The sequence below is a fragment of the Corvus hawaiiensis genome, chromosome 3 (assembly GCF_020740725.1).
Source record: "Corvus hawaiiensis isolate bCorHaw1 chromosome 3, bCorHaw1.pri.cur, whole genome shotgun sequence".
NCBI classification, from domain to species: domain Eukaryota; kingdom Metazoa; phylum Chordata; class Aves; order Passeriformes; family Corvidae; genus Corvus; species Corvus hawaiiensis.
In genome coordinates this window covers 8,055,680-8,083,548 of record NC_063215.1, presented here as the reverse complement: position 1 = coordinate 8,083,548, position 27,869 = coordinate 8,055,680, and the positions used below count along the sequence as shown (strand labels likewise).

Below are 27,869 nucleotides of genomic sequence, written 5' to 3'. Positions count from 1 at the left end.
CAGACTGCGAGACAAGGAACCCCCACCACCATTCTGACAGGGCTCCCACTCACACAAGCACAGAAAGATGTACAGATTTTTCCACAAAGCATATGAAAGTATTTAAAAATACATATTTATCATCCTCTTAAACATCACTACCTGCGACAGCTTTTACAGGGCAAACAGTGTTATTATTTAGGGCTCTGCAGGCAAGGAAAACATTTCTTCTTTCAAGAGTGGATTTGTCTGACTTAAGCTGGCAAACACTGAGTCCTGTAATGCCTTTGTCAGGTAGATAAAATGGCTCCTCACTCTTGGGTATCTTTTCCATGGGTCAGCTCCTACCTGCAGTGACCAAGTCACTTCTCAGCTTCTTCCCTGATGAGCTAAATAAGTTGAGCTGCTTATGCCTCATGTTGTCATGCTTGTTTTCCGAATCCTTTTTCATACCTTTCCTTTGAACTTCCCTTACTATTTCCACATTGCTTTTGAACTGCAAACACCAAAACTGGACACGGTTCCTAACAGTTGCCTTACCACTCTTGTGCATGTGAGCAACATCAAATCCTCTTATCTGCTTCATATTACTCTTTTTTACATCTCAGGACTGTATTGCCCTTTTAGCCACAGAATTACAGTGAGATTTCATTTTGAGGTGTTTATCCAAAAAAGAATCCAAAATCTTTTTCAAAGCCCTTGTTTTCCAAAAAGAGCCCCTGCCCTGCATAGCTTTCTTGTCTTCATGCTTTATTACACTACCTTGCACTAACCTAATGTTCGGAATTTTTTCATTTTATTTTGACCTCTGCATAAACTGAAACAGGGTAAGTTTAAATTAGATATTAGAAAGGTATTCTTCATGGTGAGAGTGGTGATGCACAGGCTGCCCAGAGAAGCTGTGGCTGCCCAATCTCTGGAATTATTCAAGGCCAGGGATGGGGCTTTGCAGAGCCTGATCTAATGAAAGGTTCCCCACCCATGGCAGGTGAACTGGAACTAGATCATCTTTAAGGCCCCTCCCAACACAAACCATTCTATGATTCTATGATTAAACACTTCAGGTCACTCAGCAATAATAATTTGCCCCTTTATTACTTATTCTTCCATTTGTTCACCATTAACCTGTGCTGTATGTAAAGGTGATTCCGTATAATTTCTTTGATAAGTGACAGAAACACTTGGCCTTTGCTCAAAACTTGATTCCTAAAGGAATCCATTAAAAAAGAGTTTTATATAATGTTCAGAATATGTGAAAAGCACTAACCAAATAAAAACCAGAAGCACCATTGGCATTGTAAACTGACTTTTAGAAGACATTAAGAATGACGAAAATTTCTTGTTATAGTCAGAGCAGTGATGCCACCCTCTTCCAGGGTGTTGTGGGGATGAATGCCCCTAATGCCTGTAAGGTACAGAAGGGACAATCTGTTTGCCTCAAAGACCTACCTCATATGTAAACTTGGGGTAAATCAGACCTTCTAAAATAGGTGTCTATAGGTATGTGAGACCTCTGAGTGCCTCCAGGCTCCCAAGGTATGCTGGCATGCCTGGCTGTACCTCAGCTCTATCCCCAGGAAAGCCCAACATACAATCAACCTTCCTCTATCAAGTTTTCTATGGGTCTGAAGGAACCTTCTCTGGTCAGTCTGGATAGAATGAAAACAAGGACTGCGGAGACTGTGTCCATCTCACTCCAGAGCCTGGATATGATTCCCTGTATTATCAGTGGCAACTAATGCAGGTGGCCACTAAGTCTTCTGAGAGGCTTCAGCAGCACCTACTTGTCTCATTTTCCTCTCCGTGAACATGCTTCTGGTTCTTTCCACAGTCAGGTTTATGAGGTACTTAACATTTACAGGAAAAATTCAGTATTTAATTAAGCTGAATTACATCTCAGCATTGCACTGAGATTGTTTTGGAGCCCATCTAAATATACAGAAAAATTATGCGTAGCTGCTGAACCAAAACATTATAGCATATATTTGGGTCCCTCTATTAAATGACACAACAGCAACATCTCTTCTCCATGCCCAGGGTGTCATAACACTGCTTCATTCAGAGCTTAAATGAATTATTTACAATTAAAATTACCAGAATCACAGAATAGTCTGAGTTGGAATTTTCAAGAATGGAGGGCATGATGCCTCTCCTAAAGGAAATGTGACTGAGTCATTTATGTTTTTTGTTCTCACTCTCTGTTCTAGTTATGCCACAGATGGCAGAAAATAGGAGTCAAACCAATTTAATATAGACATTCAGTTCAAAATGGCATGTATTTTAGTTTTCCCTGTATAATTATGAGGAATAGGTGGAAACACATTGTTACTGTTTTAGACAAACAAATCAAACAACATAACTCCCTCCAAATTCACCTTGAAAGTCCAATTCCTCCCACATCCTCCCTCATAAACCAGAGTAGTGGAGTTACTCTGATAAAACTCGAGCAGCTGATGCAATGACTTCAATGGCAATAAAAATGCCTCTCCATGTGACCAAGTGGGACTAGAGGTGACTGGAAATAAAGTTGTTAAGCAGAACCTTCATAAACTTTCAAAAAGTCCAACAAAAACCTGACTTCTCTGCTATCCCTAACCATTACATATTTTCAAATAATTCAAGACAGCGCTCTAGACTCTGCCAGTATAGTTAAATAGATCTTACTTTTATTACTGCCCATCAGAAATCACAATCACAACTCCAGCAGAACCCACTTCTGTCTTCTGGGGGAAATTTTAGCAAATGGTTCTGTCATAGCTAAGAGAAATCAACTCAATATACTGCTTGCTCTTAGAGGATCAGACTCTTCACATTCCCTTGACAAGTCAGGGACAAGGACGTTTTGGCTCATACACCTAAAATCACACAAATCTTTATTTCACCAATTCCAAGCAAATGACTTCATAACCTCTGCCTGCAGAGCCGTATGTGTGTCTGCAAACAGTCTGTGGTCAGGTTAAAAAGCTAAATGCCTGAGGAAATCAGGGACATGCAAAGTGGAGGAGTTAGAATATAATCCTCTTGTGAAAAAAATACAGGAATATGGTCAGATATGAAGGAGTTGATCACATATCTTCCTCATCTCTTGGTACAATAATTTCAGTCGCTCTATAGGTTATCAACCAAACAGTGATGATCTGAAACTCCTCTTCTTGTCTGAAGGTTGATTCTTTTCACAAGAATAGTTGCCTACCTTGATGACTACCCTGTAAAAGACATGGAGGTGGGCACGGTTTGGGAGGCATGAAGGACAGAATCCTTTTCTAACCAGCTCCCAGTGACAGGACATTGTACCTGCCAGCTCTGCCTTCCCACCCCTGATAGCAGCTTTGGTTACTCAGCAGAAGATAAAAGATTTGCTCAGGGAAGGAGGTGTTTCATTTAACATGGTGTGCCCATAGAAGGCAATTATGTTTTTCAATAAATTCCACAGGTTGGCAGTTTTAATCCATCTTAAATTCATATTTTGGCAATTAACTCAAGCTCCACTTATAAAAATTACTTTAAATGTTGTTTCCTGCTTCCTTTGGGCATTATCTTTCTGTTAAATGCTAAGGATAATTGTAACAGATAGGTACATATGAATGCTAAAGTAGTAGCAAACAGTCTTTATACTTCAAATAAATAAAAATAGATGATTGAAAAAAAACCCCCTAAGATATCTTCCAAATCTCCACTGACTTTTTCAGAACCCCTTAACCCTGTGAATATACAAAAATATCTACTACCATATTTTCTATATATTCTACCAGATCTATTAACATTTTCAGACAGCAGAAAATTAATGCATTGACATTAGATCTATGTAGTAAACCTGTAATTAAGGAGATCTTCATTAGCTGAAAGCAGAAGTTAAACCTTCCAGTTAAAGTTCGGGTAGCAGACATTCCTCTTTGGCTATGGCTTACAAAAATCTCATGCAACAATTCTGGAGATGAAATTTCATTATCTTTGAAATGGCTTAACCTGTATCCAAAAAATTTAAGATTTTTTTTTTTTTGTAACAAGCTAAAGAATTATATTTTAAATCCCTTGAGATAAATAAGAATTTCACTCCCTTAAGCATGTACAAACCTAGGGGATAAGTTTTACCACAAAGTGGGAAATATTTATGGAAACCCCTTTGAAAAATCCTAGTACCCAACTACTATGCTGGTGCATGTGATACATGCCCACAGTTAATCTAATGGCATTGCCATCAAATATTTTTCAGACTAAAATGAAATCTCCAATAAGATGAATAGATCTGCGTGTCTTCTAATATTTTATCAGAAGATGGACTTGATGCTCTGACAATTCAAGATGCCATTAGTTTTGATATGATCAGCAAAGACCGGGGAAGTTGTATTATTCTCATTCTAATACACGCCTTGTAACATAATGATCTATTGCTAAAAGAGGAAATCTCTTCTTTCAGAGGAGCAAGCTTTACCAGCCCCCAAAGTCTTGCAGGCTATCAGCTGCCTAATCCAAAACTGGGATTCTTACAAACAATCCTCAGCCTGTCAAGTACAACCCTGTAACAAATTCTATTAAAAAAACCCACAGCCCCATCAAAATAAACCCCCCACCCTAGAATATTTGTTTTTCTGAAAATGGATCTTCCGTTTCATTAGCATTCGAAGTATCCTTATTTTCAGTGATTTTACGTGGACATAGGTTTTCATACCTTACAAGTAAGAGGAGGACAGGATTTCCCGAACGCTGAGAAAGGATGTGAGCAGTAGTGGATCTTTTCCAGAGGCAGGAATAGCATGCCAAGAACTGGGGAATTTCTCCAGAGGCAGGTATTAATCTCAATTTTTAAAAAACTTGCAGACTGTTACTTTATTACACCAGGAGCAGGATGCCCCCAAAAAACTTTTCAGCCCCCTGACCCTCTCTACAAAACCCACCAGCTTTTTTCTCAGAATCAGAGCAGAGAAAAAATGTCATTCAAAAAGTAATAAAATGAAGCAGTTTCTTCTTAAATTACTGAAGTTACTAAAATAAAATTGGAGCAAGAAAATTAAAGTATAATGGTATATTCAATGTAATCAAATGCTTATTCTTCATGAATATGAAATTGTGATGCTAATTCTGAGTCGAACTAGTTTAGATCTAGAGTAAAGTCACCGAGGATCAAGAAATTATTTGAAATTCATTACCTGTAACTGAATGCAGAATCTGACCCTGTGTCAGCATTTGTAAATCAGGTATTTGACAAAATTTGATGGGAAAACTGAAGTCAAGATTTGAACTCTATCTTCCTGAAGTGAAAGAGTACGAAAGTACCCTCCTAAAATGAAAAATGCAGAAAATGGTCAGTATAATACACATATAGAGCTTCATAGCTTAAAAGTGCTGTCCAAATATTAACTAAATCCTTACTATAAACCTGTGAGGCAGATAAGATGGAAGCACTTATGCTAAAAATAAATAAAACCTAGAACTGTCTCATATGACTGTAAGATTTTATTAAAAATAAACAGGGCTGGTTGGTATCCTTAACCTCAAGGTCACAAAACAAAGTACTAGGCACTGGAGGATAGCAGCAGAAGCCAGTACTCCAAAATCGCTGTGTCTAATTAAGGATTCCAAAGAATCTCTGCTTTATGCTCTCTCCTGTCTCGAAGCATTCGCTGTGAGAACATTCAAATGCCACCGGGAGACTGACATGCTACTTGTTAGGTCAACAGTCCCATTGAGACTTCTTCTCATTGGCTTCGTCAGATTCTGGGTCAACTATATATGCTGGGCAAATAACACTGCACCAGGGCAAATAACAATGGGCAGGGCTCTCCTGCTCAAAAGGGAGAAAACCAAGGGGGAAAAATCCTGCATGGAAATCAGAAGAGTGTGTCGTGTATGCACGTGCTAAATAATTCAGATTTAAGCTGTTTTGAACTTCTGACCCTCACACTCCACTGTGATGTACAGGACTGGAGGTTTCAATGTTAATCCATGATATGTTACAGACAAAAATGTATGGAGCCTGCCTGTTCCAGCGTGCGGCCATATTCAGCTAAAAGCATTCTAATATTAATGACGATGGCTGGGTTTAGAAATGTTTTAGTCCACTGCAATAATTTTCGTTTGTTTATGAGGTTGGGAAGAGAGAAAGTGAAATTGCTCTGTTAGTGCTGCACCCTGCTTCCTCCAGGCGTTGGGCAGCGTGTGTCCCATTTCCAATAAAAACATGGATTTGCCTATTTCTGTGGCTTGTGTGCTTCCCTCCCTTCCCTTTGCTGGTATTTGGCACAACTGCCTTACTTCCAACACGTTTGAGCATAGATGCATTTTTTTAACGGCAAAGTAAGGAGAAAAGAATTTGATTAAGCTTATTTTTCTGCTTACAGGAAATACAAAAGACAAAGTGTTCTATGTTTAAAACTACAGCATATGCAGCTTGTGTGCACATCAGAGAGATCCCTACAAAGCAGCACACGCAGATACAAGATTATACAGAAGAGAGACAGATGCAGATTTCCACGCGGAAAATCTCTAGTGACTCCGAACGTGATGGATATTTAAAAAAAAAAAAAAAAAAATTAAAAAAAATTGCGCTATTGGGTAAGAATGGTAGCAACGTATTCCAACACTCCTGCGGACTTGGAGAGGCCCGGGATCACGCCCTCGGGGAGCGGTGATTCCATAAAGCGGAGCAGTATTTCTTTCCGAATACCCGCTACTTTCCCGCAGGCAGTGGGAGCGCGGTGACCTCTGGAACGCGCTGTGCCCCCGCACGGCCCCGCTGCGGGCCGAGGGCAGCGCTGGGGCTCCGGCGCCGCCCGCACCTGCGCCCGGGCGGGGAGCGCGGCGGGGCGGCCCCGCGGGGCGGCGGCGGGGCCGGGGCTCCCTCCATCCTCCCTGCCTCCCTCCCGCGGGGGCGGCGCGGCGGACGGGGCGGGCCGGGCCGGGCTCCACCGCCTCCCGCCGCCGCCGTGATTGGCCCGGCCCGCCCCTCGCCCCGGCGCCCAGGCCGCCTCCCTCCCCGGCTAAAGCGGGCAGTAGGTGAGGGGAAGGCGGCCAGACGGGAGCATGGTCGCGGCTCCGCAGCAGCCTCCGCCGCCGCGCCGCGCCTCCCTGCCCGGCCTCCAGCGCGGCTCCCGGCGCCCGCAGCCGCGCGGGGCTCTGCGTTAGCGGCGGAGGCTGCGATGCACAAGCCGCCGCCGCTGCCGCCTCCCGCCGCCGCGCATCCTCCCGCCGCCTGAGGACGCGGCCGCCTGCGCCCCCGCGGAGGGAGGTAAGCGGCGCGGCGGTGCCCTGCGCCCGCCGAGCCCCCGCCGCCGCCCGCCCGCCCGCCGCGCCGGGCATCGCGGGGCTGGGGCTGCCCTGCGCCTGCGCTCGCTGCCCGCATTAAAAACTTCCTGCGTTCCTCCCGCTGCCTGGGGGGTGCCGTGCGGGGGCCAGCGGGCCCTCAGAATGTTGCCGTGAAGGTTTGGGGTTTTTTCCAGGGTTTTTTCATCTTGGCGTGGGGATCTCCGCCCCCGCCGCACACGCACAACTTCAGGCGCTCGCTCGGGGAGCGGCGGCGGCCGCGCAATTGCCCCCCCCGCCCCAGTCCCGAGGGTGGCGGTGTCCCCGCGGACCCCCATCCTTCTGGGGGCGGCTGTCCCGGTGGATCCTCCGTCCCATCCCTGCGCCCGCGCCCGGAGCTGCCGCGGAACTGCCTGGCATGGATCGGCGCGCACCCCGCAGGCAGCCTGCTTCCCTCCCTGCCTGCTTCCCAAGCGCCTCGGCCAGCCCCGTCCTCTCCCTGTGCCTGGCATGCATTCCCGTTCCCCCCTTCTTGCTTCTCCACATCCCCACGCGTGATGCATACGAGGAACTTCTCGGCACAGTATTGCTTAAATATGTATATGTGTGTGTGTGCGTGTATTAAAGCACTTCGTACGATTCCCGTGCTGGTGACATGTCCTCGCCGGTGTGAGGTTTGTTTGGCTGCTGCTGTGCTTTTCCATTGATGCTTTCCTTTTTTTTTTTTTTTTTTTTTCCCTCTTTTTTTTTTTTTTTCTTTTTCTTTTTTTTTCCCTGAGGGTTGTTTTCCTGTAACTTATCTCCGAACACAACTGCTGCCTGGTGCCGTTCGGAGCACAGAGGTGCATCCCTTGGGTACCGGGTTTCAGAAGGTCTGGCTTAGGCTGGGAGGGAAAAGCTACTTTGTGTTTTGACATTGAATGGATGTGGCGAGCTGTCCTTGTCGTGTGAGGATGCAGGTCTGTGGTCCCCGGAATTTTGGGTCCAGGTCCCTGTGCCATCCCGGAGGGTGGAGAAAGGTCTGGAGCAAGGGACTTCTGGGGATGGATGGTGGTGCTTGTCGTACACTTCATAAACAGTGTGTGCTCATCGTCTTCAAGATTATTTTATTTTTCCTCCTCTGGTCTCATTTATTAAACTGAAAATACTCCTTGAACGCTGGAGACAGATTTATCTCCCCACCACAACCCAAAATTATGGAGCCCTGGTCGTGTAGTTGGCTGCTTATCTTTTGTTACTGTACATGAAAACTGCATAGAAAAAAATACAGCATTCTGGTAACTAGATTAAGGGGGATTTAATCACTTTTCCATCAATGAAGGAAAAAGCCGTGCATGTTTGCTGCAGGCTTATTACTTGTTTAAATGGAAGATTATATACAGCATATTTCCGATAAATGAAGAAACTTTCTTTTACCTGATAGTCTTGAAAACAACTGAGCAAGTGTGTGTGTGTGTGTGTGTGTGTGTGCAGGCACGTGTGAGTCTCTTGCACCCATTTAAACATGTTTATCAGGCTCTTCTTTTGAGGGACTTTTAAAAACCCAAACTACTGTAGCTTTAAGGTGACTGCAGATAACAGGATTATTGTTTCATATAATTAGCAATCTGCTGAAACTTTAAATCCTCCTTGAAAGATAGGATCTATGTGAGAAAAGGGATATTGTTCCAGCAAGCTTTATTCTTTTTTTTAATTATTGTTTGCCTCCAAACCAAAGCAACAGTGTGTCTGTTATTGTTGTATTCTGGTTTAAACTGCTAATGGCTTTATTTTTTTTTCCCATGTGGAGAAAAATCAAGTACAGCAATATTTTACTCTGACATTTATCTGCGTCAAACTTTAGTTATGCTTGGGATTGTTTAATCTTCTCTGAATAGTGTTCAGGATTGTGGTTTTTTGTTTGTTTGTTCTTATAACCTGTTCTTACTGTGTGTATTTCTGGAAGTTGTCTTCAATTTAAGATGAAATATAGGAGCTATGCAAACAATTTAGTGACCCATCCAGAATAAGACTTAGTCTGCATGTGTAAACTATGCTTTTCATTACCTTGTTTTGTGTAGCTGGTTTTTTTCATAACATCCATATTGATATTTCCTAATAATGCTTATGGTATTTTAATTGAAAATTAACATTTGGTGTTTGAGTAACTAACTCTTTGAAAATATGAGGGTATCACTATGATTTATTTAAAACTGGAAAAACATACTGTCATACCAAGTAGTTGTCTTGCAAGTAATGACCTGTAACACTTAAATTGGATGAATTTTTGTTCATGTTCATTTTGCTTACAATAAAGGGTCTTAAATGAACTCCGAAATACAAACTGGGCTCTTGGTCTCAAACTGCCTGAGTTTCCTGCATTTGTTGTCTTCAGTAGCTTATGAAACGTGTGCACAGTGTGTCAACCTTTCCCTTAACAACAAAACCTATGAGCAAATGTTCAGTGTGAATTATATTACCGAAATAAAATATTCTATAGTTGTCATGGTTACAAATAGAGGCAGGGTTACTGGTTTTCATCTGCATGCTGGGGAGGGGGGGATCTAGTTTTGCCACTTTTTAATTACGTTTCTAATGAGTGATGGTCATACTTCAGGTACCCAATATATTTGATACATGGCACAATGAATTAGATTTTGTCACAGTCTTGCTGAAACGAAACAAAGTGGTGATGTGCAGGAACAAACCCTTGTTCATTTGTTTTTTCGAAGCAGAAATCTTGAGGGAAGAAAGTAACCAGCTCTGTTTTGTCTCGGCTTCTAGATTAGCATGCTGCCAGTGTTGCTGCTCTTCTTCAAACAATAATAAAAAGTATATAGTGTGTATCTTGACTGGAAATCTTCTCAATCAAAGGAGAGGAAAGCATGGACCTAGGAATTAAATGTGATTTTTGGGTTTACTGAGCACTGTATCTGGTGCTATCACTTTTAGTGCCTGTTTGCGAGGAGAATTCATTATGCCCAGGTTTGCTGTGAGAGTCTCTCTGGTGATGTTGCTCTGCTCCCATGTGTCCTCCTCTCCCAGGTTGCGATCCGTGGTGTCCCTGGGAGTCGCTCGGGTTTGGACTGTGCTGGCAACCACCAGAATTGGGACCGTGACTATTTGCAGTTGTTGGCGCTTATCCCAGTGCTGTGTCTCTCCTTCTCTGTGCTCATCTGCAATTCAGTCTTGTCCATGCCTACTTGTTTTCCTGACCTTTTAATTTAGTTCCGATACCTGATGGACCCAGTTCTTCTGAAGCACAGAAGAAAAAAAAGAAAATAAAAAATTAAGGGGCCAGAAAAAATTCTTTTTTCCTTCCCTTCCTGCCTCTGTGTGCTGTGGTGGAAACTCACACACAGCATTAGGGTGGGAAAAGTACCCCATGATCTGGTAATGGAGAGGGAAATTCCAGGCTGTCCCATCTTGTTTAACCCATGTAACTTGCATCATACCTCTTTTGTGCAATTTATTTTTTAATCTTAAAACTCATTTGGAGTTTTCTGTTGGACTTTGGAGTTTTGGTCTCTCTTTAGTATTTTTGTTGAGGTTTTTTATCCTCCCTTCTTTAGGTTGAGCATGGCCTTACTCAAGTTCTTGTAATGACTTGTCCACTAAACTCCATCGATCACTTGAATTTGCTGCCATAGGCTATGGACTCAGGGAGCCCAGACAGCTGAGGGCCTGATCCCAAAGCTGCTCTATTTGCAGAGCCTCAACTTCATAGTGCAGCACTGAAGTCTACATCATTTTCAGATCACTAATTCTTTGTGCTGCAGTCGAGACTTGTAGCTAGCTAAAAATCTCAGCATGAGTTAGTGACTTATGTGGTCCTTCTGCTTTTTTTTTTTCTCTCCAGATCTTCTATTTTGCACAGTGTGCTGATTCAGTGACCTTAAATATGACATAGTATCATTAGATTCTGTGATTTATTTGTGTATCTAATCACTTCCTTGATGTACTCACTTCTCTGTGGAAGAAAGTGTAAAACGTATATCCTAAAGCCCATGAACATACAAATTAGATGATGTTGGCTTGAATATACCTGCAGGTTAACTGAATAACTGCCTTTGCCCTTTGTCACGTTTTAAAAAAATTTCTAGTTTTATGTTGGCTTATCCAGCGTGGGGAATGGTTTCAACATCCCTTTGTGCAGTTAACTCTTCCATAAAGTTGCTTGTAGGAAGGTGGAGCTCCTATTTGAAGGTTTAAGATGCTCTTCCCAAGAAGTAAACTGCCAACAGCAACTCCGAGTGTGAGGCTGTATGAAGCATAAACAGCTTTGACATCCTCCTGTCACTTCTGTGTTTCCTTTGTTACCAGAAGTACAAAGAACTCCTCCTCAGCTATAAAGAAAGACATTGAAAGGAAATAGATTAGAAATCTCTTACGGGAACGCCTTTCTGTCAGGTTTTTGCAAGTCAACAGAGCTTCCCAGGGTGTGAATATGCATCGTTTACCTGGTACAGTGAAACCAGACCTGGTACAAGCGGTGCCCTGAAGCCTTCCCGGTGCTGTTGTTATGCAGCCAGTTACCTCTGAGCTGTCTTGACCATCTGATAAATGACGGTAACTGAATTCCTAGTCACACTCTTCCATAAATAATTTTATGTTGTGGATTACGATATGTGGAACATGGGACCATTTTGTCTAATTTTTATGTGCTTTCTTTTTTTTTCTTTTTTTTTTTTTTTTTTAATCTATGGTGCTTAGGTTTAGGTTTTCAGATATTCTCTACTTGGGTTTTGGCCATAATTGTCATTAACATCACAAAAACACAGGTTTTTTGTGGTCTTAAATTTCAGGTAATGTGTAGTGCTGGCTTGCAGTAATAATACTGATTCTGTGAAACAGTCTGAAACTACAGACAAAGACTTATTTTAAAATGAACTCAGTGTTCCTTTTGTAGCTTTCTGTGATTTGTGTTTTTGTTTAATTCACTGCCATCCATTACAATATGCTATGTGATGTGTGATGTTGAGTGCTGGGATTTCTGCTGAGGTTTGGTTTTTCTTGGGTCAGTCTCCAGTTTTAGAGCTCAACTCTACATAAGTACAGGTAGTATGCAGTTTGATTGGGAACCAGATTATATCTCAAGGTGTGCATTTGAACTTGTTCAGTGCAGCAGTTTGCAAGAAAATCTGCCACTGATAAAATTCCTCTGCAACATTGCTGTTAACTAAAACCTGTTAAGCGTGCCTTGGCAGGAGTGCTTCTTGGACTGTCAGTGCAGTTGAGAGATACTGTGAAGAATCCTTCGAGTTGATACAGAGGTATCTGAGGCAGTAATACTGTCTTGTAGCAGGACTCAAATTCAAGATCTGCCTAATTTGTTGAGCTGGACTCTATTCATATGTCTCTTCATATTTTTGAATCTTGGAGAAAGACTCATTATCAATATTCAATCCTGTCGTTTGTTTTTTTTTAAAAAGCCCCCCAGACAAATCCAAAAACCTCCATCCCAGAACCAAAGTCTGCATGACAGTGCAGACTTTAGAAATCCTGGGTTTAAAGTGTGATTTAAAGCCTTTTGCTTCAGACACTTCTTAAAGTCCATGCTGATGAGTAATTAATATTTAAATCGGGTAATTCTGCTCTAAGATATGCTTTGTCAGACCTTGTTGCAGGGTTTTGGTTTTGGTCTGCAAAAGCAATGTTAGTAGATTTGCAATTGCAGCATACTGTAGCTAGTCAAAGAAAGGTTTCTTTTCTCAGTCTAAGGCTTAAATATGCTTTCTCCCTTAATTAGAGGGAGAAGAATTTAAATGCTGTTAGTTTTTCCAGCCACAGGTAAACCCCAGATCAAAAGGAGAGGTGAAAGAGTTCAGGAAGTTGATTGCAATAATCACACAACATGGAATAACTTTAAAGTGGATGCAGCTGTGTTTACCTGTGCTTTGAAATATATATATGTATTGCAGAGTTTGGTTGATTTGTAGCTTGCTGAGCACCTGAATTCATTAAATTATTCCTAACATATTGTATACTTCAGAAACTTCATTTTTCACTTTCTCTTGATTTTTATTGTCTCTTGCCTGCCAAGGGTGGAACAATGCCAAATTGGAACACTTCATATTACAAAATGTTGTCAGGTATATAAATGTCTGGAAAATACTTTTGAAACTATATGAAATGCTACAGAATCAAGCTAAGCAATATCTTTTTGAGCTTATTCATTAACCCTTCATAAAGTTTGGAAGAGCAGTGGCAGAGAGGCTGCTAATGCTGTATGAAGTTTCTTATGTTTTAGTACAAGCAGTAGAGCACAAAAATACATGTGTATAACCTATACACAATGAAATGGCTCCTTGACGGTGCCTGTATTCTTAAGTGTATCCTTAATATGGGATGGCTCAGCAGAGCTATTTAGCATGTTGTTGTTTGGATTATCAGGGCTAGGAGCTCTGATGGCCGTGGAAGTTGGCTCTTCTGATTGAGGTTTTGGTTTTTTACTTTTGCCCTCTTACTGAGTGGCTTTTTAGTAAAACGAGTTGGAGGCTATAAGGGATATCTCTGAAGGCTCCATGAATGAAAGAAGGAAAAGGGTAGAAGAAACGCTTTTTCTAAAATTTTACTGGTAGTCACTGGAGTAGGTAGAAATTTCTGCAAGGCTGAAATAAGTGGCTGCTTGATTATGAGATACTGGTTATATTTAAGGGTTTCTTTTAAAAACTGGATCATATAATATTTTTATTTAAAAACTGGCTCTCCTTCAAAGATGCAACTGTTTCTTTCTTGTCCTCTCTTCTCAGTTGGGGATAGGAGTAGGTGCAACAAAGCTTAGCCAGGTGTTCCTAATGACAATGGACTGCTCTGCTTTTCCCCCCAAACAACGGGTTTCTCCCCAGTTGTGCAAACAGCTTGATAGATAACATGTGAAAAGCCTCTGTACTACCACAGACACTTTGTAATCCATCCTACTTGGAGTAGAGAAATACCAGATACACTAAGGATATTGTGTGATGAGAGGTTATGAAAAATGCTTTGCCTTCTTCCTGTAGAAGGGCACAAAAAGTGTGTGACTAACACTCCCAGGTCATTTCTGACAGACTTGCTAATAAAATGCAAGGCAAAATGTTAAATGTACTGCACTGCCCTCTTCATTATGCTATTTTTGGCTGATCATATGAGGAAAGTATGTATCATTTAAACAAAAGTCACTGCTCTGAGTGTCTTCCCTTCCTTCTCTCCCCCACATTGTTTCACATTTCTAAACATTGAGCATACCAATCAATATTCCATTAAGAGGAGAATTAACTTGGGAGAAGCTTGCATGTATTTGCATGTAGTAGCTTATTTCTTGGTCTGTGGCTTTGTGTTGCCTTTCCCCAGTGTCATATTTTCTTTTTTTTTTTTTTTTTAAGAACACTCCAAATATTTGTGCAATTACTTCTACTAGGGAGGTTTGCCGTGCCCCATCTTAATTTTGTCAATATGAGTTGCTGGTAGAGCTGTCTGCAGTGCCCTACTTGCAGGCAACATCAGTCAAATGTTTGTAGTTACCTTTTTGCTTCTGTTTTACAATAGCTGGGCATCAGGGTACCAGGCTTCAGATCAAATGTTGCCCCTGGTTACACACATGTAGTTAACAGAAGTCAATGTTGCATAGGCATAAATAAAAGTTGGGTTTGATCTTTGGTGAGTTAACTCTTATCTCTTTTACACTGTTGCTAATCTGGATTTTCTGCAGGCTGGATTGAATGCCCGTTCTCAAATTCAGAATTCATGAGGCTTTGGCTGTCTCTGCCAATGTTTTATTCCTTATGGTCTTTGTATGAGACTGAAAGTAAAAACCACCTGCTTGCTTTCTGAGGTCTGAGCCTTAAGACTGCAAACAAATGTAATGAGATGTGATTAAAAGCTGCCTGTAGCACATAAGAGCGTGGGTTGTGGCTGCGTGGGACCTCCTGGGGAATCTCTCAGTTGATCTTGATGTGTGAATTGTCACAAGAGCTGCTGAACTGCAGACCAAATCCTGATCTAGTTAACACCTGTGGAGCTGACATATTCCAATATGTATCTGATGTTGCACAATGCTTCTCTACCCTGAGGAACAAATCACTTGTGAAATTCAACTGTGAAGGTCTTGAGGTCGAAGAAAAAGTCTGCAAATCTCAGTAGATGACAGCAAATGTAAGAGAGGGGGAAGGAAATACTTGCTTGCTAGTCTCTGGTTTGTACAGTCTAGGTGCTTCAATACCTTTTCTTCTTTCCCCTCAGTTCTTTATTATATAAAATGGGCCAAATTTGTCCTTGGCCCAGATCTGTGCAGTCAAATGAAGTTACATTTGGTACCCTGAAGACATTAGATAAATGTTCTACCCATTCTTTAAGTTTATTGAATGTCCGAAAGTAAAGCCTATTTCCTAGTACATTTTTCCTTTTTGGAAGAAAAATGTGTAGTTTTATGACTAAACTTCTGGGCAGTTAGAGTTTTGCAACATCACAACCTTATCTCTCTGGGAACTAAAAGGCAATGGGAAGTTGTGGCCAATATTTGAGTTATTTGTAGGAGATAAAAACAGAGCATGAAATGGTATAGGAATTAAGGAAATAATAAGGCTTGCCTGAAGTCCGTAAAATGTGAGATTGACTTGAAAAGTGGTATTTGGATACAGAACTGCAGCCAAAGATGAAGAGGAGAATTGTGATTGCCGTAATACTCTTTATTCTGGTTTATTTGGTTTTTTTCCCCTGTCTCAAAGAGAAATTTTGGAAGTCCATTTGTGTGTGTGTCGGGTATGTTTTTGCTAAAAAAGAAATTGAAGCAAGTTTTCCTTAAATTCACTGTTTCAATATCACACTTGAACAGTTCACAGCAGCATCCTTCAAGCCTTCTAAAAACTATTCTTAGACAAATATTGTTGTTGCAGTAGCTAAGTTATTGAAGTATGGCATTTCAAGACTAATATAAGTGAAAAAAACCCCCAACCTTTGTGTCATGCTGGCATCTTTATTCAGAGAACTGTGTACAGCTGCAGTGCTCTGATGGCAGAGTTAAGGTAGCCTGGGCTGGAGATCAAGAATGACACCCAGTTGGGTCAGGTTGAGAAGCTTAAAACACTAATTTATGATGGAAGTGCAGGTGCAGCTTGAGCCCAGGCATCTCCTGCTTGAGGTGATGGTTAACCAGGGCGTCATCAGGCACTCATCTGGAGAAGCCGGGGGGCTGCTGTGACTTCTGCTGTATGTAATCTGTGTGGAAGTCCTTGTTAACCATTTCCTTCCTATTTGTAGGCTGCACTGTTTATCAGGCAGTTATTCAACTTTAGAAAAACATGAGCAGGCTCAGATTTCCTCAAGATATTTACTAAAGTGACATCCCATATGACTTATTATAAGTCTTTTCCTGTCTAAATATTAGATTCTAATTTTACAAGGTATCAGTTCATGGCTTTTAGTAGACCAGTAATCTCTTGAATTTGATTATAGCCACTTCAGGGTTGGCTTAAGAGGATAGTTCTACCCTAGAAACAAAGCATAAACCCCTTATCTTTTTATATAAAAAAGATTGGAAATTTAACAACAATCAGAACCATTCAGCCTTGGGACATCTTCTTGATTAGAAAATTGAAAGATAAAAAAACCCAAGATCAGCCACCAGGATAAGATCCAAGAAATATCAGTGCTTGCTTTACCTAGATAATGTTACTTTTAATTTTAGGCAAAAATTTAGGATTAATGGCTGGGTATTGTGTATAACTATTACATGAACAAATAGAGCATTTAATCTTGGCTTGCTCTATGTAATAAAACAAATGTTTCACTGTATCTGCAGTCAATGTCCAGAGATCCTTGCAAGAATGATGATCGTGAAGCTCATACAGGAGAACACCATGTGACAGCATTGCTATGTGAAACCCATGGCCTCTGTCTTCAGAAAGAAATGGTAAATGTAACTCTGAATCTCTGTGTGGGCTGTTAGCAAAAAAAGAACTTGGAACTAAAAATGATCTTAGCCAAGCCCAGAGCAGGCTCTAAGCATTGGTATCTGACCTGTCTGCCACTAGAGAGGGAAGGAGCTCTATACAGAGCAGGGATGCAGGACTTGGATAAAGGCATGTGTCAAATAAGTGAGTGGGTTTTGACAGCTTTTTGTTTTTCTTTGAGGGCATGAATGTTAAATCATATAATTTTTTTACACCCCAGAACAACTTCATGAGCAAAGTTTTGTTGCCCAGAAACATCTATAAAAAGACAGAAATGCTTCACATTCCATGTATAGAGGGAAGTTGCAAATAGTTTTGGCATTGCAGTTGGTTAACTGCAGATTGTACTGTGGAAGCTGGAAACAAATATCTAACCATCCTGGTGAACTGAGAAAGTGCTGTATTCTGTATGAAATGAAAGCACAAAGACTTTCCAGGGAACTGTGGAAAGCAGTGGAGTTCTTCCATTTTCCTTCATGTGACCTCAGTGTTCTGTTCTGCCTTCTATTTAGCTGCCACTCTGAAGCTTTGCTGTTGCACAGAAAAAAAAAAAAAAGATCCTTAGAAAGTATGTGGGGTCAGCTTGAGTTCTGTGTGTAACTGCAGCTTTTTTTGGCTGCATTAGGGTCAGGCTCGTGCAGTCCCATCTGCCTGGTAGCTCTCCTCTTCCAGTGTGGCTGGCTTGCCAAAGCAGTCTGCTTTACATATATATATTCTCAGAGTAGCTGTACATGCTCTCTGACACCAAGTTGCTGTGTTATCTCTTCTGTCACTGCATCTTCAACCTTAAGCTCTCTTTTTTTAGATTCATCATGTTTCAAATTAATGAAAGCACCACCCACAATTATTGAGCATCTGAAGGATAAAACTCATCCTGTTAACGTCAGTTTATATTTGAAGGATTTTTTCCATTTTTGCTTTTTCTGTTTTGGCAATAAACTCTTCTGGAACAAGGGCTGTTATTTTTTTCCTGTACGGTTAGAGCTGCCTCCCTAGTAGTGCCTGGTGCTTTAACAGGACAAAAATGATTCATAAGCTCTGAAAATGCTGTTCTTCTCTACCCCTCCTTTCTCCATTTCAGTCGACAAAGATTCTGTTATGCTGAGGCAAAGCAGAACTTAATGCCACTTTTCTGTTTCTCTTAATTGCTTATTTTTTAAGATGAAAATATATCCTAGAGAGGTAAAATGAACATTAAAACATGTCATGATTCCTAAAATTATTTTAATAGTACTTTTTTTTTAACTTTGGGATGATTTTAATCCAGAGATATTTAGCAGTAAAACAGGCTTGTTAGTCAGGGCTGTATCTGTTTCTTCTGGAAGGCAAGTATGTGCTTTGTCTCACTCCATTAAAAATAGTAATCCCAGGAATATATCGAAGGCTCCAAACTATTTTGGAGGTGGTTGTTGATGTAGAGGTCCACAGTCACGCCCACCAGAGGGCATTTTATCACCAGTTTCTTGGGGAAAAAGTTTTTTTCCTTAAGTCATGAATAAAGTAGTAAATATTGGATGGGAAAGCAATGTATGAAACATTGTACAGATAGCTTTTTTGTTTATATATAAATACATATGCTTATTTCCTGGCTGTATTTATATGTAAATAAGTAATGATGTCAGCTTGAATGGTTGGGTTTCCCCTCTGCTTCCTAAATACTTTCTAATTTTATGTAGGGATAATCTGGGGAGAAAGGAATTCCTTAAAGCTCTCCCACAGCTGGTATAGCCATCGGTTACCAGGAGACTGCCCTCCCTGCCACACAAGTGCAGCAGATGCTCTGGATGATTGCAGTGTAGCCTTGCTCCCCCGCTCCAGGGCACTCGGAAGCAGAGGCTGCTGTTCAGAAGCCCTACTCATTTAGGAGGCTGGAATTTGCGAATATAGTTAATAGCAAAGCCCCTGGATCTAAAGGAAGCACTTGGCAGCTGGGGAAGTGTACATCTGCCAGATGGACCTGACATCTTGTGTTTGGCAGCCGTTAATGCTAAGGCATGATATGCAAAATCCAAGGATGACAGCTAGGAAATGAATTTTTATTTTAAAAACTGTGTTTTGATTTTGGTTTTTGCTTTCTTTTTCTTATCCAGCTTCCATTATGAAATAAAGCTCTGCAGAAAGGGAAAAAGAAATCTGCTCCTGAAAATACCTTTTCTGGCCAGTTTTCAGGGTGCTTCCTCATGAAGCTGGCATCTGTGCTGAAGGTTGGCCTGCCCTAGTTCAGATGTCTGACCTTCGTCAGCCTGATACAGCACATATAATGTGATTAATTCCCTTCGATTCCCTATGGATAAATATATTCTCTCCAGCAGAGCCCCTGTGACTTGTTTGCAGCCTCAGCAGAGGCCTGGAGTCATGTGAGACCAAGCTGCAAACCTGGGCAGGGCTCTGAACAGCCTGTGCTGGGACATGTAGGCAGAACAGTGGTAAAAGCCTTTTTCTGTGTGGGACTCTCTCTGCATGTGTGTGGCACATGCTCTGAATTATTTGAGTGGAGGTTTGGAGACTTTGTGATCTTTGAGAATCTGGCCCTTATCCACAGAGGATACAGTGATCTTGTTTGGGATAACGGAAGCAAAGATAAAAGGCAAGAGCATAGTTCTTTGGAGCACAACCTCTGGGCAGATGGCTGCAGTAGGGATGGATGCACTCACTGTCTTTTTTCTGTGCTGTTAGTGGGGAGGCAGAAGGTGCTCTGGCTTCCCCTTATTCCAAGGGTTTTGTGGTGCTCTGGTCTGAACACTCTTCTATACAAAATAAGGTGAAGACCCTCAACCAATGGTGGTTGGGGAGCTATGTGGAAACAGTTGCTCAGACCTTAAAATGGTTGCAATGAAAAAGTGAGGTGGAGGATTAATCAAGACTAGCTCTGCCTGATCAGCAGCAGGCAGTCTCATACTAAACTACCTCAATGTTTTTCAGCCTCTTTATTCAGATGATATATCCTTTAGCCAGGAAATATTTTTTTTCCAGCAGTGTTAGTGTCTGTGCAAATAAATGACCTATAAAAGAATTTTATTAATTCTCTAGGACTAAAACTTTGAATAACATTTTTAGCTAGATAAATTTGCTTTCTAGAACTGTCCAAATGATTTGATAAAGACCTATGTCTTTGCCATCTTGCCATTGCTGAATTTAGTAGCTTAATATCCCCAAGGGTTGTAAAAGATAGCTTGTGGTTAAGAGTTGAGGGAGTTGTGGGGTTTTATTAATATTTGAGGGCTCAAGAGTAAATTAGTGTTAAACAACTTTGGATGTGATTCTGTATTTTGTTTCCTTTGGTTTTAATTTTGCCTGTGGTGATGAGCTAGACCACATATAAATGTGGGGACCTGACTGTAAAGACTTAAGTGAGGGAGTGTTGTCTTAGTGGGTGAGTTAGTCTGCTAAGAACTTTGCCAGGATAAAAAACCCCAAACCTGTTAGGAAGAGGAAATCAACAGGGTATAAAAAAAGTAGATGGCAGCACTAAGCTGTTTTGAAGGAGAGAGAATTTGAAGGTGAGAAGGATGAAAAAGCCTGTTAAATCTGCAATTATTGCAACAGTGCAAAGCTCCCGCAACATGATAGTAACTCATATTAGCAAAAGAACCTTGCAATCTGGTTTCCCTGCTGTTACGCTGGTAGCAGATAGTACTGCTGCTTCTTATTTCATTAGTGAGGACCATATGAGGTCTCAGGGTACTCTGAGCTAAAGCAAGTTTGTATCTAGGTTTCCTACAGAGTGACTTAAGGATTTGACCTGACTGCTGTTTGTATCTTGGTGTTAACTTATTAGCACTACTGTTATTGTATCAGAAACAATTCCTTTACTTCCAAAGTATGTTCAAAGACATCTGTAACTTCAACGTATTTTCATTGTGGCATATAGGTCTGTGGCAAAGCCCTGAGTTATTTGTTCTGTTAGTAGGACCACACAGCCAAGTGCTTTTTGACAGAAGTAGCCAATACCAGACTGAAATCTTATAAAGATGCATATTATTCTGTATTTGAATTGGTATTTTAATGTGCCTCAGCAGAAGCCTTTCATACCAAAAAAACTACTTGTCACCTTTTGCTTACTCTGCTGCTTTGCTCAGTCTGATGTTAAATACTGACACCAGAGGCACCTCTGGAGGGGGCAGGGAGGAAATGCTTGCATTGGAGCCAGGTGACCGCCTTGCTTGAAACCTATTTTTGAGAAGCAAAAGACTGTCTTTGCATTTTGTGAGCTCCAGAATCAAGCAAACAGAAGACAAGTTCCCTAGTTTTGTTATTGTGCTTTGAGGCAGCCTGTCCACTAATAAGCTGAGGAGTTGGCAGCATGTGCCTGGGGAAGAATCTTGGATGCTTTCAGCTTTGAGCAGAATGGGAGAAAATCCATGTGTTTTTAATTACCAAACCAGTTGTTTCTAATGTTTTATCTGACCAGCCCTCTCCTTAGGGAGCAGGAGAGCCCACTAATGGTGCAGAAGGTGAGCTTCTTGGACTCTTGTCAGGCTTGGTGCTGTGACAACTTCCCTAGGGAAGTCTATTGCAGTGTTCAACCACCCTCTCAGTGAAGAACCTCTTCTTAGTGTCTAATCTGAACTTTTTTGATCAATTTGATCAACTGCAAATGGAAAACCAGTTGTATGGATGGCTATTTGGTATAGCTAAGGAGAAAACTCTCAAAATAATGTAAGAACCAATAAATCAACAAAAAGAAAGCAAAACAACTGAAGAAACCCAACCAAAAAACTCAACCCAAGAACTTTTTACATAGGTTGACTTGTAGCCTCTGCACTGAAAGTAACTAACTTTATATGGTGATGATTGCATGTATTGTTTGTTATTATAAGTATTATAGGAATTTGGCAAGGTTTAAGACTGCTAAAATAAACTGTTATTTTAGGAAACAGCAAGTAAGTTCTGCTTCTGGAGAACTGGATATGTTTTGAGGACATAATTTTTAATATTACAGTTTTTGTACCTTCTTGAGCAGCTAAGGTGGTTAACTAATATACATCAGGAGTAAAGAGCTTTTTTATCACATGGGTCTTATTGGTCCAGTTGTGACCCCAGAAAGATGGGAAATATGATAATGGTTTTTTGTCTGAATTTAAGTTTCTGTGATACTCCGTTTTTTTTAAAAAAAGTGTTTTTCAGAAAAAAATATCCACTGCTTTTAAAGGGCTAAATGTTTTGTGTTCAAATGAAGCTTAAGAACAAGCCGACCATGGAGCTACCAGACTTCCAGTCCATGTAATCAAGTACCTACTTCCAGCAGTTCCCAAGGCCAACTGTTTATAAAAGGAGAAATGATATTTTGATTTGGGCTGTTGTAATTATATTTGTCTCACAGTACCTTTCAGGGGTTATCCCAGAAGTTAAATACCTTGTACCAAGATTTGTTTTATCATACACTCTTAAATCTATTGAAGTTCTTAATTATGTGTGTGTGCTTTGGTGCAATTCTTGCTTTTTTTGTCCCTGACAACTTCTGACTTCAAGCTCTGCAGTCTGGTTAGACATTTTTGAGACTATCTTATTTTTATCTCTTCTGTAACTTGTAGCTTTTATTGAATTTCCCTTTGTTATGCAACCAAGAAGAGAGAAACTGAAGTTATGACTTCTCTCTGCTAGTCATGATGTTACATTTTTATTTCATCTCTCAAGTCTGCTATCCAGTCTTCAGTCTGCCTTCAAATAAGCTTCTCCACATCCAAAATACTCTTGTTATGGTCCTCTGAGTCTCCAGTATTTCTCATGGATTTGGGTGCCTAGCACAGAGTAAGGAAGCAATACTGTTGATTTGATAGTGGCACTTCAAAACTGCATTATTCCTCAACCGAACATACTAAAGGCTTCTTGGGTATTGTTTTCCCTGCTTCACCAAGCAGTTGTTTCAGGGTTTTCTCTGACCTCTCCAGAATGGTGCCCATATGAATTTAGCTGAAGGACTGAAAGTCTGGATAGCTCTCCTTGAAATTAAATTACTTGATCTACTCTGTTTATTTCAATACAGGTTTTTGATGTTTTTAAGGTTGGGGGTTTCCCTTTTGCAAAAATCAGTGGTTCTTCTGAGTTATTTTACATATTAGGACATTTTGGGGAATCTGAATTGGATCTTATTCTATTTTTGGAACTAGGCTAATGTCAAGAAATTCTCATTTCTCACATGTATATCAAGGGTCCAGGATTTCCACAGGTTTCCTTTCTTTACCAAGCTTTGCATCAGCGGGAGATGGTGGTTTGCTGAAGTCTGGCTCTTCCCTTACTGTGCTCAGGATTAGACACTAAGTTTAGTCTCTTTCTGGTTTTACTCCCAGGAACAGATCATGGAGAGGAGGGGAAGAATGAGCAGTATGACTCAGTGTACAGCATGCCCTCTCTGTCTGACAAGCTGTGCAGTCCCTGAGGTTTCTGTCAGCTCAGGCCAGAGCAGTGGTATCTTCAGTGCTGACAGGCTTGTGTTTGAGTCCTCCTCTACAGATCTGAGTGTGCTGCATTCCCCCAGCAGAGCAATGCTCATCTCTGCTTGTATGTCTCATGCCCATCCCACCTATTTTCCTGTGTTGCCTTTATAATGAGTCAAGTTGAATTTCTTTAAAAAAACTTGATAAAAAACCCCCCCTCAAACCCAACTTCCCTCTCTGGCTTTAGCTTCTGGCTGTCATTTCTCAGGTGTCTGAACAGTTGCCTCAAGGCTTCTGCTTCTCTGTTCATTTGTGCTGATTTAAGCTGAACACAGCTGATTTATGAAATATATCTTAAACAAAGTTGGCTGAATAGCAAGGTTTAGTTTCTCTTTCTTTTTTTTTTTTTCTTCCCTTCATGGGAACTTAATTACTGGGGGGTAGAAACGATTTTGGTGGCTGGTATTTTTCTGGTTTTATTCAATTTTCATGAAAATTAGATCCAAACATAAGAACATTTCCTTCACACTGGAAATTCTAAGAAAATATCACTTATAAACACTGAAACAAACAAATAAAAATGTATCCATTGCTTGTTTGCTTTGAAGTAATACTTGTATATAATCAAATGACTCCAGAAGCTGGCAGGCAGCTTTAAGAACAACATCAAATGTGATTAAAGCAAATACTCAGTTGGCAACAGTTGGACCTTTATCACAGTTAAGGCTTCTCAGCATCAGACTTTCAGCACTCGTGAAACACTGTGAGAATGAATAAATAACCATCTTCAGGAAATCTGAGGTGATCATGTCTGTTTGGCCCTCGTCTTGCCATTCTGCTCTGTGACTTTCTGCATTTCTGCAGTGCTTCATGTCAGGCTTTGCAAAGCTTCCCTGTAGGAACAGGGAAGCTGAGATGCAGTGAAGAGAAGGGATTTGCCTGAGGCGCTCAGATCAAATGTACTCCCAGTTCTGGTGGCAGAAATTGCGACTTGCACATTTCTCTCTAGGCTCCAGTAATCTGTTGTCCTGTAGGGCAGCACTGTTTGTTTGTACCTGGGCAGTCTGGAAGGTGACCTGCCCCCAGGGATGGGTTGGTGGCCCTTGGCTGCAGTGGGGAGGTGAAGCTTTGCCTGCGCTTCGAGCACATTGTAGTGGCGATAATAAAACCACATCTGCCCCACTGCCAAGGACTTGGCTGGCCTTTTAAAGATGAAATTTACTTCTAGTGTGCCTGTCCATCCTAGTCATCATAGAATAGACAGAGACAAGACAATGTTTTATAATTTTTTTTTTATTCTCTAAAAGCAAAATGATCCTTCACCTCAAAAGCATTGAGAAATCTTCTTTGTCATACGCTGCCACAACAAGGCCTGTGGCTTTCAACACTTGAATTTTGCCACTTTATTTTGTGAAATACTTGTTCTTTATTTCAGTTGTATACTGGGCTGTAGGATGTGGTAGGCTTCTGTAGCAATGCCCTCAGTCTGCCCCAGTGTGTGCCTCTGTGATGGCTGACAGTCCCAGAGACCTTGCCAGGGAGCTGCTGAACACCATATGCAAAGAAGTAGCAAAAATACTATGGAATTGAGCCCTAGCAGGCAAAAAAATTATTTCAAAGCTGTGACTGAGGCAAGTTTTTCTGAGCTTGTCAAAAGAGGCTGTGATGAAGGTTGCCTTGGAACTGTCGTCATGCTGAAAGGGAACTCATGGTCTTTGGCTTGGGGATTATAGGATGTTAGCATAGATAGAGCCACAGGGTCCTAAATGGTTTGGGTCTCTTAGATAATTTCTGCTAGTGTGAGTAGTCGAATTGGGGCAGCTACTCCAAACTGCTTGATTCCTTTAATGAGATGCCTCTTGCAAGGAGTCAGCAGTGTTCTGGTAACCTGGAAGAATGTGGGTGACTAATCTGCAGTAGAGTGCAAAGTCATACCTCTGGCACCAGTGCTGTGCAGGAGCCTGTGCACTGGCACAGTGATGAATGGAGCTGATGGAATTAGTGCAGGGCCATGGTCTGTCAGAAGCTGTCTTGATGAGTAGTCCTCATCCTGTTGCTGCTGGATGGTTGTGGGGATTATTCTGTATTGCCCATAGGTGGGGTTTTTGCTTGTAAAAACTGAGTCATGAGGTAGGAAAAGCCCTTTACACCATTCTGGGTGTCCGATGCCCAGACACCAGCAGCAGCTATCAGGTATCTCTTTCTCAGTAGCACAGAAAAGCGAGGGCTGTGGGGTAGGACTGAAACTCCTCATCCTCTCCTTCATCTATCCTTAGGGCACAGGGCTGGAGCTCAGACCTCAGAGCAGCAGTAGGTGATACTGCTGCAGAGTTAAGGGATATGAGCAGGACTATCAGAGAAATAGAGTATTGGAAATCTGAAGCACTGTCCAAAAGGGAAACATCCACAAAAGGAAAGTGGGATGTGCAGGAAGGAGATGATAGAGCTTTTTCTGTTTGCACTTAAAGGAGAACTAAGAGGATAATCTGCTGTGACAGCTGCCAGGTACCTGCTGCACTGCTGCCTTAGTGATGCACCAGTCCTTGCCCAGCACAGCTGCCAGCTGCTGATAGAGGGATGCAACATGGATGGCCCAAGTGGAGACACTACTCCTTTTGGAAGAAGGAAGAACTTGGTTTGTGGAGAATAGAACAACTACAGAGTGCAAAATGCTTCCTTTCTGCATGGAATAAGTGACTTCCAGTTAAAGATAGGCTGCAGTGTTTCTTATGCAATTCTGAAAAGCTTCAAGAAAGGAAGAAGTAGCAATTGAAGACATTGTTCATAACTCATCTTGTTGCTGAGACCCATTAAGCCTTTGCATTACTTGAATTGTTTTATTTCCATATTTTAAAACCATCTGAGAAGGAAATTACTGTCCAGCTGTCTTCCAGCTGTATTTTCATAGAGGTTGACCCTGTTTCCAGCCTGAGAATATGTTGCCAATTACCTTCCTTTTTTAGTTACTTTCTTTAAGTGCCTTATCTCCTAGTTCTCACCTAGTTCTTGACTTGATGGGGTTTTTCCCCATCAGTCATGAATATAATTATACAGCTGTTATGACAAGCCTTCAAGCTTTGAATGGTGGTTATGGGAGAAAACATATAAAAGTATTTCACCCTTTTGGGGGAACATGCTCTTTCTAACAGACTGGATGGGCCACCTTCTTTTACTCCCTGTAACCAAGCCAACACTTCTGTGGTCTGGCAGGACTTGCTCTGACCTGAGGATCGAGAGGTCATGAGGTCCCATTTCCCTGTTAGGCTCCTTGTGGTTGACTGCCACTTGAGAACAGGACTGAGAGGCTGTCATAGGGCAGCATTTCTTGAAGTGACCTACTTCTTTCATCTGGCAGTGACACCTCACCCAACCAGCAAAGCTGTATGTGCCAAATTATGTATGTGTTTGGTAGCTCTGGAGTACAGACCACAATCTTTTCGTAGAATGGAAGCCAACCCCTGGAGTTGGGCTGGTCCTCTATAGTTGCCAACTGCCTGGCTTATAATCTTGAAAAAGTGCACCCAAGATCTACTGTTAATAATTTGTCTATGCAAGCTTTCCACCTACATCTTAACTAAGAGGCAAAGGTTTGTGCTTTCAACATGAGAAAGGTCAGGGTTTACACTGTCCTATAAAAGTTTGTGGTTACGGATTGCACTCCTTGCTTTTGATGTAAAAAACACCCCAAAAATCAACAAACTAAAATCAGTAGTTCAACACTCTAAGCAGGTATCCCTTAAAAACTTGTTGGACAGTCCAGAAAAGCCTGTTACACACTTCAGAAGAAAGTGCTAAATGTTTTCAGAAATGTTGTGTGTTACTGGCTTAGGGCACTTCTGGCAAGTTCAGTATTTAAGCAATATTCTAAGCAGGGCAGCAATAGGGAAACTCCCACTGATGGAGAGCTTGCTTAAACTATTTAAAAACTTAAACCAGTCAAATCTTTACTTAAGTTAGAGGAAAATGTTGAAATGTGTTTTTTTACAGAAAGGGATTTCCTTTTGAACCCAGCTGGACATCTTTAGCTTGAAAAGAAAATCAGCTGCACAGGTAGATACCAAATCTGCTCTGCAAAGAGCTGTTAGTCCCACTGGAAAGATTCCTGAAATGAAAACATTTCCAGCACAATGTAGTATCAGTAGTGGATCCTTCCCCTCAGTGGTAGTTCAGAAACACAAAATGTGGAGCATCAGTCAAGCAGTTTTCTTGAGATCTTGTACTACTACATTTCTCGTGAGAGAGGGCAGCCAGTGTTTGCTGGATCAGTTGGTTTTGGGGTGGAGGTTTGTTTGGGGTTTTTTTGTTATTGTGTTTGTTTTGTTTTGTTGTTTTTTTTAATAGAAGCTCTGAGGAAAAGTATAATAGC

General features: G+C 41.3%; 1 protein-coding gene across 4 annotated transcripts in view; it reads left to right on the top strand.

Annotated features, from left to right (window-relative positions):
* The first annotated feature begins 6,965 nt into the window (after positions 1-6,965).
* KLHL29 (kelch like family member 29) overlaps positions 6,966-27,869 on the top strand; it is a 406,206-nt gene continuing 385,302 nt past the window's right edge. Inside the window, exon 1 of one of the 4 annotated variants that reach the window (XM_048297613.1) lies at positions 6,966-7,204. The gene's annotated coding sequence lies outside the window, so the exon portion shown is untranslated. Of the gene's footprint in view, positions 7,205-17,032; positions 17,087-27,869 lie in introns of those variants that run through there. The other 3 variants (XM_048297610.1, XM_048297612.1, XM_048297611.1) reach the window with 3 other exon arrangements.